The 18679-nt window shown below is 52.6% G+C and overlaps 1 long non-coding RNA gene across 26 annotated transcripts; it reads right to left on the bottom strand.

Annotated features, from left to right (window-relative positions):
• Nucleotides 1-43: 43 nt before the first annotated feature.
• LOC122173864 (uncharacterized) lies at nucleotides 44-17982 on the bottom strand. Of its 26 annotated transcripts, none has more exons than XR_010593106.1 (19): nucleotides 17870-17982; nucleotides 16441-16565; nucleotides 15419-16343; nucleotides 14302-15163; nucleotides 13144-13996; nucleotides 11975-12833; nucleotides 10819-11669; nucleotides 10150-10508; nucleotides 9658-9795; nucleotides 9165-9356; nucleotides 8999-9051; nucleotides 8514-8645; nucleotides 7366-8203; nucleotides 6211-7061; nucleotides 4921-5917; nucleotides 4615-4747; nucleotides 2053-2184; nucleotides 893-1741; nucleotides 44-730 (listed from the first exon to the last, which is right to left on the bottom strand). It is a non-coding gene; the product is annotated as an uncharacterized LOC122173864 (long non-coding RNA). The 26 variants fall into 26 exon arrangements; XR_010593111.1 differs by having other exon boundaries at nucleotides 8514-9356; nucleotides 10819-10954; nucleotides 11314-11364; nucleotides 11478-11669; XR_010593089.1 differs by having other exon boundaries at nucleotides 44-315; nucleotides 539-730; nucleotides 8514-9356.
• Nucleotides 17983-18679: the final 697 nt, after the last annotated feature.

Below are 18679 nucleotides of genomic sequence, written 5' to 3'. Positions count from 1 at the left end.
AAGCTTGCATCTAGGAGGATGACTCCAGGTGGTGAGTTGCTTGCCTTCCTCCCATCTTTCTCTTTCTCTCTCTCTCTTTTCTCTTGGCCAACACACAGCCTCTCCCTCTCTCTCTCTGTCCTTGCCTTTCCTTCTGCTATCTCACTTCTTAAGACAGTGGTAGGCATGCTAGGTGTGCATCCCCACAAGCCAGGTCTTGGGAGTCGCAGACGAAAAGCATGCGGGGCAGTGGGTGCGAGAGTGGAGCGGTGACGGTCGGTGTTATCTCAGTCTCTGTTCATTGAGCGGGGCACAGTGAGAAAGTTGGCCAACACACTAGAGGAGAGAGAGAGAGAGAGGAAAAAAAATATGGGAGGAAAGCAAGCAACTCACCACCTGAGTCATCCTCCTGGATCCAACCTTCTGCTGCAGAGGAGACACTGTTCCTGACCAGAGAAATGAGCAACCTCTGAAAATAGGGACTTTTTCTCCCTCGTGACCACAGCTAGTCAGAAACCTTTTCATACAAACCCAGACCTACCGTACTGGGCTTCCCTACCTGGGCTCAGGTTGAGCGTGAGCAGAGCCCTCACCAAACCAGACACTTATCTCACTCACAGCGGCGTCTCCTCAGCTCCCAGATTGACGGCTTTTGCGTGGCATCAGCAATGTTCAGAGTCTCGACGCTCTGGCTCGCTTTCCATCACATGAGGGCTTGAGACTCTGAGGCGTGACTTCTTTTCCCTCGGTCCTAAACCCAGCACAAGGCGAAAAAACAAATCCGTTACCATCTCAGTTGGCAAGATCTTGTCCCTTCCCCAGCCTTAATCCCAGAGCCTCGTAACTAACGAGGAAGCAAATGGCCTGTGAAGAAAACTACAGTGAGTACAGATGAGGAATTCACAGCACTGACCTCTTACTCACAACCAGCGATGCAGAAGGCAGAAACATGAGGCCTATTCATGTCTCCTTAGAAGGATGTCCAGACTGCTCAGGTCCACTTCTGCCATATTCCTGTCCAGCTAGGGTCCTGGACAATTCCTCTGCAAACTAATAAAACCAAGCAATAACTATCACTACACAGAGCTCTATTGGTGCGTTGAATCTTGCCCTCATCCCTGCCTCTGTCTCCCATTCCATCTACATCAGCCCCACTCGATGAACAGAGACCGAGTAACCACAGACAGTCACATCTCCACTTTAGCGCCCACTGCCCCGCATGGATTTCGTCTGCTCCTACTTCTCCGTGGCTCCCAAGACCTGGCTAGGATGCACACCTAGAACGGATGCCCGTGGGAGACGGCATGAGGAGAGGAGAGGAAAGAGACTGAGAAAGTTGGCCAACACACTAGAGGAGAGAGAGAGACAGAGAGAAAAAAAATGGGAGGAACGCAAGCAACTCACCACCTGAGTCATCCTCCTGGATGCAATCTTCCGCTGCCGAGGACGCACCACATCTGGGCAGAGAAATGAGCAGCCCCTGAAAATGGGGACCTTGTCTCTCTCGTAACCACAGCTGGTTAGGAACCATTTCTTACAAACCCAGCCCCAGCTAACGGGGCATCCCTACTTGGAGCCAGTGGGGCCCTACGCAGAGCCCTCACCAAACCACACACTTATCTCACTGACAGTAGCAACTGCTCCACTGCCAAGTAGACGGCTCCAAACTTGCATCAACAATGCTTGCAGGCTCACTGCTCTCGCTCGCTTTCCATCCGACGAGGGGAGTAAACTTTGACGTTTGATTTAGTTTCCCTTGGCACTAAACCCGGCACAAGGAGAAAAAACAAATAAGTTACCACCTCAGCGGGCAGCGTCGCGTAGGCTATTCTTTTCGCCTCTCCCCCACAGCAGCGCTGCGCACCAAACCCTCCCCCGCATAATACCCTTAGCACTAGAACTAAAAAGCACACCTTGCAACGGCATCGGAAATAATCACTCTGCACAGCAGACTCTGGCCCCTCCCCAGCTGTAAACGCACAGAACCCCGTACCCAAGAAGAAAGCACACGGCCTGCAAAGACTACAACAGCGAGGTCAGATGGGCAATTCAAAGCACCGACCGCTTACTCACAGCCAATTATGCGGGAGTCAGAAAGCTGAGGACTTTTCATGTCTGCTAACAAGGATGTCCAGTCTGCTCATGTCCACTTCTGCCACTTTCTCCTCAGGATAGGGCTCTTGGAAAATTCCTCTGGAAGCGCATCTGCAAAAGCCAAGCATGAGCCATCACTACTTAAAGCTCTATTTGTTGCTTCAAATCTTGCCCTCATCCTGGCCTTCCTCTCCAACCCCATCTACATCAGCCCCACTCGATGAACAGAGACCGAGATGACACCGACAGTCACAGCCCTGGATGATTTTCGTCCCCTCCTACTTCTCCATGGCTCCCAAGACACAGCCTGTGGGGATGCACACATTACACAGCGGCCCGTGTCTTACGAAGGGAGACAACATGAGGAAAGGCAAGGACAGAGAGAGAGATAGAGGGTGTGTGTTGGCCAATGTACTAGAGAAGACAGACAGAGAGAGAAAAACACGGGAAGAAAGCAAGCAACTGACCACCTGGAGTCATCCTCCTGAATCCAACCTTCCCCTACGGAGGACACACCGTTCCTGGCCAGAGAAATGAGCAACCACTGAAAATAGGGAACTTTTCTCCCTCGTAACCACAGCTAGTCAGGAACCTTTTCATACAAACCCAGCCCTAACGTACTGGGCTTCCCTACCTGGACTCAGGTTGGGCGTGAGCAGAGCCCTCATGAAACCAGACACTTATCTCACTGACAGCGGCGTCTCCTCGGCTCCCAGATAGATGGCTTTTGTGTGACATCAACAATGCTCAGAGTCTCGACTCTCTGGCTCGCTTTCCATCCCATGAGGGCAGTAGACTGACGTGTGACTTTGTTTTCCTTGGTACTAAATCCAGGTTGGGGGGGATTAGCATCTCCGTCTGCAATGTCGCGTACTCTCTTCATTTCACATCTCCCATATCCCACGGCTCCACCCTCAACCCATCTCCCATTACTAAGTTACAACTGCATCTAGAAGGCACCCATTGTAACGGCACCCAAAATACTCACTTTCCTTAGGAGACTCGTCCCTTTCCCAGCCTTAATCCCAGAGCCTCGTACCCAACGAGGAAGCACACGGCCTATGAAGAATACTACAGCGAGCACAGATTGGAGAAGGAGGCCAGGATGGGGGGGAAGATTTGAAGCACCAATACAGCTTTGTGTAGTGATGGCTCATGCTTGGCTTTTGCAGCTGCACTTCCAGAGGAATTTTCCAGGAGCCCTAGACCGAGGAGCAAGTGGCAGAAGTGGACATGAGCACACTGGACATCCTTGTAAGCAGACATGAACAGTCCTCAGCTTTCTGACTCCCACATAACTGGCTGTAAGTAGGCGGTCAATAGTCTGAATTCCTCAGCTGTGCTCGCTGTATTATTCTTCACGGGCCGTGTGCTTCCTCGTTGGGTACGGGACTCTGCGAGATTACGGATGGGGAGTGGCCAGAGTCTGCTGTGCAGAGTGACTATGTCAGGTGCCATTGCAAAGGGTGCTTTTTGGTTGCAATGCTAAAGCTGTAAAGGGAAGAGGGTTGAGGGCGGAGCCCCGTCGTGGGGGAGAGACAAAAAGAAGGGCCTACGAGGCGTTGCCTACTGAGATGGTAACTTGCTTGGGTTTTTTTCCCCTTGCGCTTGGTTTAGTACCACAAAAAAGAAGTCGCGCGTCAGAGTCTACTGCCCTCACGTGATGTAAAGTGAGGGACAGCAGCGAGCCTGTAACCCCTGTGGATGCCAGGAAAGAGCAGTCTATCTGGGATCCGAGCAGACGCCACTCTCCGTGAGATAAGTGTCTGGTTTGGTGATTGCTATGCTCGCGGTCCACCTTGCTTTTGCTAGGGACGCCCTGTTAGCTGGGGCTGGGTTTGTAAGAAATGGTTCCTGACCAGCTCTGCTTACTAGAGAGACAAGGTCCCCATTTTCAGGGGCTGCTCATTTCTCTGGCCAGGAGCGGTGTGTCCTCCGCCACAGAAGCTTGCATCTAGGAGGATGACTCCAGGTGGTGAGTTGCTTGCCTTCCTCCCATCTTTCTCTTTCTCTCTCTCTCTTTTCTCTTGGCCAACACACAGCCTCTCCCTCTCTCTCTCTGTCCTTGCCTTTCCTTCTGCTATCTCACTTCTTAAGACAGTGGTAGGCATGCTAGGTGTGCATCCCCACAAGCCAGGTCTTGGGAGTCGCAGACGAAAAGCATGCGGGGCAGTGGGTGCGAGAGTGGAGCGGTGACGGTCGGTGTTATCTCAGTCTCTGTTCATTGAGCGGGGCACAGTGAGAAAGTTGGCCAACACACTAGAGGAGAGAGAGAGAGAGAGGAAAAAAAATATGGGAGGAAAGCAAGCAACTCACCACCTGAGTCATCCTCCTGGATCCAACCTTCTGCTGCAGAGGAGACACTGTTCCTGACCAGAGAAATGAGCAACCTCTGAAAATAGGGACTTTTTCTCCCTCGTGACCACAGCTAGTCAGAAACCTTTTCATACAAACCCAGACCTACCGTACTGGGCTTCCCTACCTGGGCTCAGGTTGAGCGTGAGCAGAGCCCTCACCAAACCAGACACTTATCTCACTCACAGCGGCGTCTCCTCAGCTCCCAGATTGACGGCTTTTGCGTGGCATCAGCAATGTTCAGAGTCTCGACGCTCTGGCTCGCTTTCCATCGCATGAGGGCAGTAGACTCTGACGCGTGACTTCGTTTTCCTTTATACTAAACCCAGCAGAGAGGGGAAAAAACAAAAAAAAATTAGCATCTGCAATGTCGCGTCGACTCTTCATTTCACATTTCCCATATCCCACGGCTCCGCCCTCAACCCATCATCCATTACTATGTTACAACTGCAACTAGAAGGCACCCATTATAACGGCACCCAAAATACTCACTTTGCTCAGGAGACTCTCGTCCCTTCCTCTGCCTTAATCCCAGAGCCTCAGAGCCAACGAGAGAGCACACGGTCTCGGAAGAAAACGACAATGACTACAGATGAGGAATTGAAAGCACTGACCTCTTACTCACAGCCAGTGATACAGAAGGCAGAAACATGACAACTATTCACGTCTCCTTAGAAGCATGTCCAGGCTGCTCAGGTCCACTTCTGCCATATTCTTGTCCGGCTAGGGCTCCGGGACGATTCCTCTGCAAACTAATAAAGCCAAGCAAGAACTATCACTACACAGAGCTCTATTGGTGCTGAAAATCTTGCCCTCAGCCCTGCCTCCTTCTCCTGTCCCATCTACATCAGCCCCATTCGATGAACAGAGACTGAGTAAACACAGACAGTCACAGCTCCACTTTAGTGCCCACTGCCCCGCATGCTTTTCGTCCACTCTTACTTCTCCATGGCGCCCGAGACCTGGCTTGTAGGGATACACACCTAGCACGTCTACCACTGTCTTACGAAGGGAGACAGCAGAAGGAAAGGGAAGGACAGACAGACAGACAGACAGACAGAGAGAGAGAGAGAGAGACACTGTGTGCTGGCCAAGAGAAGAGAAAGATGGGAGGAAGGCAAGCAACTCACCACCTGGAGTCATCCTCCTAGATGCAACCTTCTGCGGCGGAGGACACACCGCTCCTGGCCAGAGAAATGAGCAGCCCCCAGAAATGGGGATCTTGTCTCTCTCATAAGCGCAGCTGGTCAGTAACCATTTCTTACAAACCCAGCCCCAGCTAACAGGGCGTCCCTAGCAGGACCAAGGTGGACCGTGAGCACAGCAATCACCAAACCAGACACTTATCTCACGGAGAGAGGCGTCTGCTCGGATCCCAGATAGATGGCCCTTGCCTGGCATCAACAGTAGTTACAGGCTTGCTGCTCTCCCTCACTTTACATCGCATGAGGGCAGTAGACTCTGACGCGTGACTTCTTTTTCCTTGGTACTAAACCCAACACAAGGGGGAAAAAAACAAGCAAGTTACCATCTCAGTAGGCAAGGCCTCGTAGGCCCGTCTTTTCATCTCTCCCACACGACTGGCCTCCGGCCTCAACCGTCTTCCCATTACACCTTTAGCATTACAACCAAAAAGCACCCCTTGCAACAGCACCCAAAATAATCACTCTGCCCAGCAGACTCCGTAATCTCTGAGAGCCCCGTACCTAACGAGGAAGCACACGGCCTGTGAAGAATATTACAGCGAGCACAGATGAGGAATTCAGACCATTGACCACTTACTCACAGCCAGCGATGCAGAAGGCAGAAACATGAGGACTATTCATGTCTCCTTAGAAGGATGTCCAGGCTGCTCAGGTCCACTTCCGCCATATTCTTGTCCAGCTAGGGTTCCTGGACGATTCCTCTGCAAACTAATAAAGCCAAACAAGAACTATCACTACACAGAGCTCTATTGGTGATGGAAATCTTGCCCTCATCCCTGCCTCCCTCTCTAGTCCCATCTACATCGACCCCGTTCAATGAACAGAGACCAAGTTAACACCGACAGTCACCACTCCACTCTCGCACCCACTGCCCAGCATGATTTTTGTCCGCGACTCCCAAAACCTGGCATGTAGGGATGCACACCTGCCCATGTCCTACGAAGGAAGATGGCACAAGGAGAGTAAAGGAGAGGAGAGACAGTGAGAAAGTTGACCAACACACTAGAGAAGAGAGAGAGAGAGAGAGAGAGAGAGAGAGAGAGACATGGGAGGAAGGCAAGGAACTCACCACCAGGAGTCATCCTCCTAGATGCAAACTTCTGCTGTGGAGGACACACCGGTCCCGGCCAGAGAAATGAGCAGCCCCTGAAAATGGGGACCTCGTCCCCCTCATAACCACAGCTAGACAGGAACATTTTCTTACAAAGCTAGCCCCAGAGAACGGGGCATCCCTACCAGGAGGAAGGTGGGCCGTGAGCAGAACAATCACCAAAACAGATACTTATCTAACTAAGAGTGGCGGCCGTTTCCCTCCCACTTCGATGGCCTTTGCGTGGCATCAACAATGTTCGCTGTCTCATCGCTCTGGCTCGCTTTCCATTGCATGAGGGCTTGAGACTCTGACGCATGACTTCTTTTTCCTCGGTCCTAAACCCAGCACAAGGTGAAAAACAAATCCATTACCATCTCACTTGGCAACGTCTCATAGGCTCTTTCTTTCGCCTCTCCCGCACGGCGGTGCTCCTCCCTCAAATATCTTCCCATTACACTTTTAGCATTACAACCAAAAAGCACCCCTTGCAACGGCACCCGACAGTCACTCTGCACAGCGGACTGACTCCTCCCCAGCCGTAATCTCACAGACTCCGTGCCCAATGAGGAAGCACACGGCCTGTGAAGAATACTACAGCCAAGACAGATGAGGAATTCAGACCATTGACTGCTTACTCACAGCCAGTTATGCGGGAGTCAGAAAGCTGAGGACAGTTCATGTCGGCTGACAAGGATGTCCAGTCTGCTCATGTCCACTTCTGCCACTTTCTCCTCAGGATAGGGCTCTTGGAAAATTCCTCTGGAAGCGCATCTGCAAAAGCCAAGCATGAGCCATCACTACTTAAAGCTCTATTTGTTGCTTCAAATCTTGCCCTCATCCTGGCCTCCCTCTCCAATCCCATCTACATCAGCCCCACTTGATGAACAGAGACTGAGTTAACACCGACAGTCACAGCCCTGCATGATTTTTGTCCCCTCCTACTTCTCCATGGCTCCTGAGACATGGCCCTTGGGGATGCACACCTAGCAGGCCTGCCCATGTCCTACGAAGGGAGACGGCACGAGGACAGGAGACGAAAGAGAATGAGAAAGTTGGCCAACACACTACAGGACCGAGAAAGAGAGAGAGAAAAAAATGGAGGAAAGCAAGTAACTGACCACCTGGAGTCATCCTCCTGGTTCCAACCTTCTGCTGCGGAGGAGACACCGTTCCTGACCAGAGAAATGAGCAGCCCCTGAAAATGGGGACCTTGTCTCTCTCGTAACCACAGCTGGTTAGGAACCATTTCTTACAAACCCAGCCCCAGCTAACGGGGCATCCCTACTTGGAGCCAGTGGGGCCCTACGCAGAGCCCTCACCAAACCAGACACTTATCTCGCTGACAGTAGCGACTGCTCCACTGCCAACTGGACGGCTCCTCACTTGCATCAACAATGCTTGCGGGCTTGCTGCTCTCACTCGCTTTCCATCCAACGTGGGGAGTAATCTCTGATGTTTGATTTCTTTTCCCTCCGTACTAAACCCAGCACAAGGAGGAAAAAAACAAGCAAGTTACCATCTCAGTGGGCAACGTCTCATAGGCTCTTCTTTTCGTCTCTCCCACACGACGGGGCTCTGCCCTCAACCCTCCCCATAACACCTTTAGCATTACAACCAAAAAGCACCCCTTGCAACAGCACCCAAAATAATCACTCTGCCCAGCAGACTCCGGCCCCTCCCCAGCCGTAATCTCTCAGAGCCCCATACCCAACGAGGAAGCACACTGCCTGTGAAGAATACTACAGCGAGCACAGATGAAGAATTCAGACCATTGACCGCTTACTCACAGTCAGTTATGCGGGAGTCAGAAAGCTGACGACTGTTCATGTCTGCTTACAAGGATGTCCAGTCTGCTCATGTCCACTTCTGCCACTTTCTCCTCTGTCTAGGGCTCCCGGAAAATTCCTCTGGAAGCGTAGCTGCAAATGCCAAGCATGAGCCATCACTACACAAAGCTCTATTGGTGCTTCAAATTTTGCCCTCATCCTGGCCTCCCTGTTCAATCCCATCTACCTCGGCCCCACTCGACCAACAGAGACCGAGTTAACACCGACAGCCACTGCTACGCATGATTTTCGTTAGCTCTTATTTCTCCATGGATCCTGAGACCTAGCCTGTAGGGATGCACACTTAGCACACCTGCGCGTGCCTTACGAAGGGAGACGGCACGAGGAGAGGAGAGGAAAGAGAGTGAGAAAGTTGGCCAACACACTAGAGAAGAGAGAGAGAGAGAAAGAGGAAAAAAAATATGGGAGGAAAACAAGCAACTCACCACCTGAATCATCCTCCTGGATCCAACCTTCCGCTGCGGAGGAGACATTGTTCCTGACCAGAGAAATGAGCAAGCTCTGAAAATAGGGACCTTTTCTCCCTCGTGACCACAGCTAATCAGAAACCTTTTCATACAAACCCAGCCCTACCGTACTGCACTTCCCTACCTCGACTCAGGTTGGGCGTGAGCAGAGCGCTCACCAAACCAGACACTTATCTCACTGACAGCAGCGTCTCCTCAGCTCCCAGATGGACGGCTTTTGCGTGGCATCAACAATGCTCAGAGTCTCGACGCTCTCGCTCGCTTTCCATTGCATGAGGGCAGTAGACTCTGACGTGTGACTTCGTTTTCCTTGGTACTAAACCCAGCAGAGGGGGGGAAATACAAAAAAAAATTAGCTTCTCCGTCTGCAATGTCGCATCGTCTCTTCATTTCACATTTCCCATATCCCACGGGTCCACCCTCAACCCATCTCCCATTACTACGTTACAACTGCAACTAGAAGGCACCCATTGTAACGGCACCCAAAATACTCAGTTTCCTCAGGAGACTCTCGTCCCTTCCTCTGCCTTAATCACAGAGCCTTGTATCCAAAAAGGGAGCATCCGGCCTGGGAAGAACACGACAGCGACTACAGATGAGGAATTCAAAGCACTGACCTCTTACTCACAGCCAGCGATGCAGAAGGCAGAAACATGAGGACTATTCACGTCTCCTTAGAAGTATGTCCAGGCTGCTCAGGTCCACTTCTGCCATATTCTTCTCCGGCTAGGGCTCCGGGACAATTCCTCAGCGAACTAATAAAGCCAAGCAAGAACTATCACTACACAGAGCTCTATTGGTGCTGGAAATCTTGCCCTCAGCCCTGCCTCCCTCTCCAGTCCCAACTACCTTGGCCCCGCTCAATGAACAGAGACTGAGATAACACCGACCGTCACCGCTCCACTCTCGCACCCACTGCCCCGCATGCTTTTCGTCCGTGACTCCCAAGACCTGGCTTGTGGGGATGCACACCTAGCAAGCCTACCACTGTCTTACAAAGGGAGATAGCAGAAGGAAAGACAAGGAGGGAGAGAGGGGGGGGGGGGGGCTGTGTGTTGGCCAAGAGAAGAGAGAGAAAGAGAAAGATGGGAGGAAGGCAAGCAACTCACCACCTGGACTCATCCTCCTAGATGCAACCTTCTGCGGCGGAGGACACACCGCTCCTGGCCAGAGAAATAAGCAGCCCCTGAAAATGGGGACCTTGTCTGTCTAGTAAGCACAGCTGGTCAGGAACCATTTCTTACAAACCCAGCCCCAGCTAACAGGGCGTCCCTAGCAGGAGTAAGGTGGACCGCGAGCACAGCAATCACCAAACCAGACACTTATCTCACGGAGAGTGGCGTCTGCTCGGATCCCAGATAGAAGGCTCTTCCCTGGCATCAACAGGGGTCACAGGCTCGCTGCTCTCCCTCACTTTACATTGCATGAGGGCAGTAGACTCTGATGCGTGACTTCTTTTTCCTTGGTACTAAACCCAGCACAAGGGGGAAAAAAAAAACAAGCAAGTTACCATCTCAGTGGGCAACGTCTCATAGGCTCTTCTTTTCGTCTCTCCCACACGACGGGGCTCCGCCCTCAACCCTCCCCATAACACCTTTAGCATTACAACCAAAAAGCACCCCTTTGCAACAGCACCCGACATAGTCACTCTGCACAGCAGACTCAGGCCACTCCCCAGCCGTAATCTCACAGAGTCCCGAACCCAACGAGGAAGCACACAGCCGGTGAAGAATACTACAGCGAGCAAAGATGAGGAATTCAAAGCACTGACCACTTACTCACAGCTAGTTAAACAGGAGGCAGAAAGGTGAGGACTGTTCATGTCTGCTTACATGGATGTCCAGTCTGCTCATGTCCACTTCTGCCACTTTCTTCTCAGGATAGGGCTCTTGGAAAATTCCTCTGGAAGCGCAGCTGCAAAAGCCAAGCATGAACCATCACTACACAAAGCTCTATTGCTGCTTCAAATCTTGCCCTCATCATGACACCTCTCTCCAGTCCCATCTACATCAGCCCCACTTGATGAACAGAGACCGAGTTAACACTGACAGTAACAGCCCTGCATGATTTTCGCCCTCTCCTTCTTCTCCATGGCTCCCGAGACATAGCCTGTGGCGATGCACACGTATCACGCCTGACCGTGTCTTATGAAGGGAGACAGCATGAGGAAAGGCAAGGATAGACTGAGAGAGATAGAGGGTGTGTGTTGGCCAACGTACTAGAAAAGAGAGAGAGAGAGAAAAAACATGGGAGGAAGGCAAGCAACTCACTACCTGGAGTCATCCTCCTGGAGGCAACCTTCTGCTGCAGAGGAGACGCTGTTCCTGACCAGAGAAATGAGCAACCTCTGAAAATAGGGACCTTTTCTCTCCCGTAACCACAACTCGTCAGAAACCTTGTCAAACAAACCCAGCCCAGCTGTACTGGTCTTCCCTACCTGAACTCAGGTGAGGCGTGAGCAGAGCCCTCACCAAACCAGACACTTATCTCACTGACAGCGGCATCTCCTCGGCACTGAGATGGACGGCTTATGCATGGCATCAACAATGCTCAGAGTCTCGACGCTCTCGCTCGCTTTCCATCGCATGAGGGCAGTAGACTCTGATGTGTGACTACTTTTTCCTTGGTACTAAACCCAGCAGAGAGGGGGAAAAAAAACAAAAAATAAATTAGCATCTCCGTCTGCTATGTCGCATCGTCTCTTCATTTCACATTTCCCATATCCCACGACTCCACCCTCAACCCATCTCCCATTACTACGTTACAACTGCAACTAGAAGGCACCCATTGTAACGGCACCCAAAATACTCAGTTTCCTCAGGAGACTCTCGTCCCTTCCTCTGCCTTAATCACAGAGCCTTGTATCCAAAAAGGGAGCATCCGGCCTGGGAAGAACACGACAGCGACTACAGATGAGGAATTCAAAGCACTGACCTCTTACTCACAGCCAGCGATGCAGAAGGCAGAAACATGAGGACTATTCACGTCTCCTTAGAAGTATGTCCAGGCTGCTCAGGTCCACTTCTGCCATATTCTTCTCCGGCTAGGGCTCCGGGACAATTCCTCAGCGAACTAATAAAGCCAAGCAAGAACTATCACTACACAGAGCTCTATTGGTGCTGGAAATCTTGCCCTCAGCCCTGCCTCCCTCTCCAGTCCCAACTACCTCGGCCCCGCTCAATGAACAGAGACTGAGATAACACCGACCGTCACCGCTCCACTCTCGCACCCACTGCCCCGCATGCTTTTCGTCCGTGACTCCCAAGACCTGGCTTGTGGGGATGCACACCTAGCAAGCCTACCACTGTCTTACAAAGGGAGATAGCAGAAGGAAAGACAAGGAGGGAGAGAGGGGGGGGGGGGGGCTGTGTGTTGGCCAAGAGAAGAGAGAGAGAGAGAGAAAGAGAAAGATGGGAGGAAGGCAAGCAACTCACCACCTGGACTCATCCTCCTAGATGCAACCTTCTGCGGCGGAGGACACACCGCTCCTGGCCAGAGAAATAAGCAGCCCCTGAAAATGGGGACCTTGTCTGTCTAGTAAGCACAGCTGGTCAGGAACCATTTCTTACAAACCCAGCCCCAGCTAACAGGGCGTCCCTAGCAGGAGTAAGGTGGACCGCGAGCACAGCAATCACCAAACCAGACACTTATCTCACGGAGAGTGGCGTCTGCTCGGATCCCAGATAGACGGCTCTTCCCTGGCATCAACAGGGGTCACAGGCTCGCTGCTCTCCCTCACTTTACATTGCATGAGGGCAGTAGACTCTGATGCGTGACTTCTTTTTCCTTGGTACTAAACCCAGCACAAGGGGGAAAAAAAAAACAAGCAAGTTACCATCTCAGTGGGCAACGTCTCATAGGCTCTTCTTTTCGTCTCTCCCACACGACGGGGCTCCGCCCTCAATCCTCCCCATAACACCTTTAGCATTACAACCAAAAAGCACCCCTTTGCAACAGCACCCGACATAGTCACTCTGCACAGCAGACTCAGGCCACTCCCCAGCCGTAATCTCACAGAGTCCCGAACCCAACGAGGAAGCACACAGCCGGTGAAGAATACTACAGCGAGCAAAGATGAGGAATTCAAAGCACTGACCACTTACTCACAGCTAGTTAAACAGGAGGCAGAAAGCTGAGGACTGTTCATGTCTGCTTACATGGATGTCCAGTCTGCTCATGTCCACTTCTGCCACTTTCTTCTCAGGATAGGGCTCTTGGAAAATTCCTCTGGAAGCGCAGCTGCAAAAGCCAAGCATGAACCATCACTACACAAAGCTCTATTGCTGCTTCAAATCTTGCCCTCATCATGACACCTCTCTCCAGTCCCATCTACATCAGCCCCACTTGATGAACAGAGACCGAGTTAACACTGACAGTAACAGCCCTGCATGATTTTCGCCCTCTCCTACTTCTCCATGGCTCCCGAGACATAGCCTGTGGCGATGCACACGTATCACGCCTGACCGTGTCTTATGAAGGGAGACAGCATGAGGAAAGGCAAGGATAGACTGAGAGAGATAGAGGGTGTGTGTTGGCCAACGTACTAGAAAAGAGAGAGAGAGAGAGAAAAAACATGGGAGGAAGGCAAGCAACTCACTACCTGGAGTCATCCTCCTGGAGGCAACCTTCTGCTGCAGAGGAGACGCTGTTCCTGACCAGAGAAATGAGCAACCTCTGAAAATAGGGACCTTTTCTCTCCCGTAACCACAACTCGTCAGAAACCTTGTCAAACAAACCCAGCCCAGCTGTACTGGTCTTCCCTACCTGAACTCAGGTGAGGCGTGAGCAGAGCCCTCACCAAACCAGACACTTATCTCACTGACAGCGGCATCTCCACGGCACTGAGATGGACGGCTTATGCATGGCATCAACAATGCTCAGAGTCTCGACGCTCTCGCTCGCTTTCCATCGCATGAGGGCAGTAGACTCTGATGTGTGACTACTTTTTCCTTGGTACTAAACCCAGCAGAGAGGGGGAAAAAAAACAAAAAATAAATTAGCATCTCCGTCTGCTATGTCGCATCGTCTCTTCATTTCACATTTCCCATATCCCACGACTCCACCCTCAACCCATCTCCCATTACTACGTTACAACTGCAACTAGAAGGCACCCATTGTAACGGCACCCAAAATACTCACTTTGCTCAAGAGACTCTTGTCCCTTCCTGAGCCTTAATCCCAGAGCCTCGGCCCCAACGAGGAAGCATATGGCCTGGGAAGAAAACTACAGCGACTACAGATGAGGAATTGAAAGCACTGACCTCTTACTCACAGCCAGTGATACAGAAGGCAGAAACATGAGGACTATTCATGTCTCCTTAGCAGCATGTCCAGACTGCTCAGGTCCACTTCTGCCATATTCTTGTCCGGCTACGGTTCCTGGACGATTCCTCTGCAAACTAATAAAACCAAGCAAGAACTATCACTACACAGAGCTCTATTGGTGCTGGAAATCTTGCCCTCAGCCCTGCCTCCCTCTCTAGTCCCATCTACATTAGCCTCACTCGATGAACAGAATCCGAGTAAACACAGACAGATAGTGACAGCTCCACTTTAGCGCCCACAGCCCCGCATGCTTATGTCCGCTCCTACTTCTCCATGGCGCCCAAGACCTGGCCTGTGGGGATGTACACCTAGCATGTCTGCCTGTGTCGGACGAAGGCAGACGGCACTAGGAGAGGAGAGGAAAGTAGAGTGAGAAAGTTGGCCAACACACTAGAAAAGAGAAAGAGAGGAGAAAGATGGGAGGAAGGCAAGCAACTCACCACCTGGACTCATCCTCCTAGATGCAACTTTCTGCTGCGGAGGACACACCGCTCCTGGCCAGAGAAATGAGCAGCCCTGAAAACGGGGACCTTGTCTGTCTAGTAAGCACAGCTGGTCAGGAACCATTTCTTACAAACCCAGCCCCAGCTAACAGGGCGTCCGTAGCAGGACCAAGGTGGACCACGAGCACAGCAATCACCAAACCAGACACTTATCTCATGGAGAGTGGCGTCTGCTCGGATCCCAGATAGACGGCTCTTCCCTGGCATCAACACGGGTCACAAGCTCGCTGCTGTCCCTCACTTTACATCGCATGAGGGCAGTAGACTCTGACGCGCAACCTCTTTTTCCTTGGTACTAAACCCAGCACAAGGGGGGAAAAAGCAAGCAAGTTACCATCTCAGTAGGCAACGTCTCATAGGCTCTTCTTTTCGTCTTTCCCATATGATGAGGCTATGCCCTCAACCCTCCCCGTTACACCTTTAGCATTAAAACCAAAAAGCCCCTCCCCAGCCGTAATCTCACAGAGTCCCGTACCCAACGAGGAAACACATGGCCTGTGAAGAATACTACACTGAACACAGGAATTCAGACCATTGACCGCTTACTCACAGCCAGTTATGCGGGAGTGAGAAAGGTGAGGACTGTTCATGTCTGCTTACAAGGATGTCCACTTCTGCCACTTTCTCCTCGAGATAGGGCTCCTGGAAAATTCCTCTGGAAGCGCAGCTGCAAAAGCCAAGCATGAGCCATCACTACTTAAAGCTCTATTGGTGTTTCAAATCTTGCCCTCATCCTGGCCTCTCTCTCCAGTCCCATCTACATCGGCCCCCACCGAATAAATGCCGACAGTCACAGCTCCACTTTATCGCCCACTGCCCCGCATGCTTTTCGTCCACTCCTACTTCTCCATGGTGCCCGAGACCTGGCTTTTGGGGATACACATTTAGCATGCCTACCACTGTCTTACGAAGGGAGACAGCACAAGGAAAGGCAAGGACAGACAGAGAGAGAGAGATAGAGGCTGTGTGTTGGCCAAGTGAAGAGAGAGAGAAAGAAAGAGAAAGATGGAAGGAAGGCAAGCAACTCACCATCTGGAATCATCCTCCTAGATGCAACCTTCTGCTGCGGAGGACACACCGCTCCTGGCCAGAGAAATGAGCAGCACCCGAAAATGGGGACCTTGTCTGTCTAGTAAGCACAGCTGGTCAGGAACCAGTTTCTTCTGCCACAGGACAGCACTCCTCCCCCAACCGTCCCCCACATTAAGCCTTCAGCACTACAACCAAAAAGCACCCCTTGCAACAGCACCCGATATTATCACTCTGCATAGCAGACTCTGGCCTCTCCCCAGCCGTAATCTCACACAGCCTCATAGCCAACCAGAAAGCACACGGCTTGTGAACAATACTACACCGAGTACAGGTAAGGATGGCTTTTGCGTGGCATCAACAATGCTCAGAGTCTCAACGCTCTCGCTCGCTTTCCATCGCATGAGGGCAGGAGACACTGATGCGTGACTCTGTTTTCCTTGCAACTAAATCCAGCAGAGGGGGGAAAAAACAACAAAAATTAACATCCCGTTCTGCAATGTCCCACAGATGAGGAACTGAAAGCACTGACTTCTTACTCACAGCCAGTGATGCAGAAGGCAGAAACGTCGACTATTCATGTTTCCTTAGAAGGATGTCCAGGATGCTTAGATCCACTTCTGCCATATTCTTGTCTGGCTAGGGCTCCTGGACGATTCCTCTGCAAACTAATAAAGCCAAGCAAGAACTATCACTACACAGAGCTCTATTGGTGCTGGAAATCTTGCCCTCAACCCTGCCTCTGTCTCCCATTCCGTCTACATCAACCGCAGTCGAGGAACAGAGACTGAGCCCACACTGTCAGTCACCGTTCCACTCTATTATCCACTAATCCACATGGTTTTCGTCCGCTCCTACTTCTCCGTGGCTCCCGAGACCTGGCCTGTGGGGATGCACACCTAGTACCCCTGACCACGTCCTACGAAGGGTGCGTGTTGGGGAGGAAGGAGAGAGAAGGGCTGAGGGGCCCCATGGGTGGAAGGAGGGACTGGGGGAAAGGGTAGGAATAGGGGTGCAGGTTGGGGAATGTTGGAGAAAGGAGAAAAGAGCACTGGAGACCCACAGATCTAGGGACAGAGTGGGGTGCAGGTTGCGTTGGGCTGAGAGTGTTGGGAGGGAGGAAAAAAGGGGGCTGAGGGGCCCAACAGATGGGGAGAAGAAGTGGGGGGGGCTGTTGGGGAGGAAGGGGGGCTGAACAGTCCCTACAGATGGAGGCATGGATGGAGGTGCAGGCTGTGGTGAGCTGGGAGGATGTTGGAGAGAGATGGGGGCTGAGGAGTCCCATGAGTGGAGGAATGAACTAAGGGATACAGGTGTGTGGGTTGGGGAAGGTTGTTGCAGACTGGAGGGTGTTGGGGAGGGAGGGAGGCTGAGGGGCGGTATGGGAGGAGGCATGGATGGGGGAAAGGTAGGGATGGGGTCCAGGTTGGGGTGGCCTAGATGTTGGAGGGAGAAGAAAGGAGGACTGAGGGGCCCAACGGATGAGGGGATAGACGGGGGCGGGTTGGTTTGGGCTAGAGGAATGGGGGTTCGGGTTGGAGAAGTTTGCAGGCGGGGGGGGGGAGGGCTTGGGGACCGGGGAAGTGGATTGGGGAAGGTTGCGGCAGGCTGGGAGTGGGAGGGGGATGAGGAAAATCATGGCGGGCTGGGGCTGCGGTGGGCTGGTTTGGGAAAGTTGCATCGGACTGGGGGTGCAGGGGGGATGAGGAAAGTTACAGTGGGCTGGGGGTGCGGGTTGGGGAAGGCCAGGGGTGCGGGGAGGGAACGAGGAAGGTTGTAGTGGGCTGAGGGTGCGGGGGGACGAGGAAAGTTGTGTTGGGCTAGGGGTGCGGGGGGCCGGTTGGGGAAAGTTGCGGCGCGCTGGGGATGCGGGGAACGAGGAAGGTTGGGGCGCGTGGGGAGGAGGGTGCGGGTTAGAGAAGGTCGCGGCGGGCTGGGGTCACTAGCTGAGGCGTGCCAGTACCAAACATACCTGAGGAAGCAGCAGTTTAAAAACTACAACTCCCAGGATGCGTCACTCATGACGGGAGCAACTCGCGTACAACAGAAGTCGAGTCGCGTTCCGACTGCTGATATCACTTCCTCTTCCGACAACTTCCGTTTCCGGCCCCGCTTTGCAAACGGAAGCTGTAATGCCAAAAGCGCCTCCCGCCCAAACAGAGGGCTCTGGGCCCCGCCCTGGCCGCTGCGAGAAGCGGGCACCGGACCCCGCCTCTCCCACGGTGCCGCTGGATCTGCGGTGGCTGATGGGAGTTGTAGGCCAGGGCACACTACATCTCCCACAAGCCACTGCTTCATTCCGTCCCTCCGCCCCCTTCCCCCCTCCCAGCGGGACTTAGCTGGGCACATGGCAATAGTGGGGGCTATGGATGGACGCCGAGGGTCGGGGTCTTCCGAGGGGGAGGGTTGTTACTAGGCCCATCTGGGTTGAAGTGGGGACAGGTTGCTTTAGGACCCGCTCAGGGAGCATGGGAATGGGCAGGAGCAGGAAGGATAGGGGAAAGTAGAAGACTTTGGATGAGGGGGATTGGGGTGCAGGTGTCCCGGGGGAGGGAATGAGAGGGATTAGGGGCTTTATCTAGGCGAGTGGAGGAGGGTGAGTGCCCCGCGGGTTGGGTAGGTTGCAAGAGCTGAAGTGGTTTCAGAAGAGGAAATTGAGGCACATAAGCCAAGGAGGGAAAGCAAAGTTGATGGGGGGGGATGGCTAAGGGTGCCCCACTGTGACCTACTGTCCCCAGTCAGGGGAGGGGTCACCCATCCCCCTCCCTGTGAGGTTGGCTGC

This window comes from Chrysemys picta, chromosome 16, assembly GCF_011386835.1.
Source record: "Chrysemys picta bellii isolate R12L10 chromosome 16, ASM1138683v2, whole genome shotgun sequence".
Taxonomy (NCBI): domain Eukaryota; kingdom Metazoa; phylum Chordata; order Testudines; family Emydidae; genus Chrysemys; species Chrysemys picta.
This window is presented reverse-complemented; position numbering and strand designations above follow the sequence as displayed.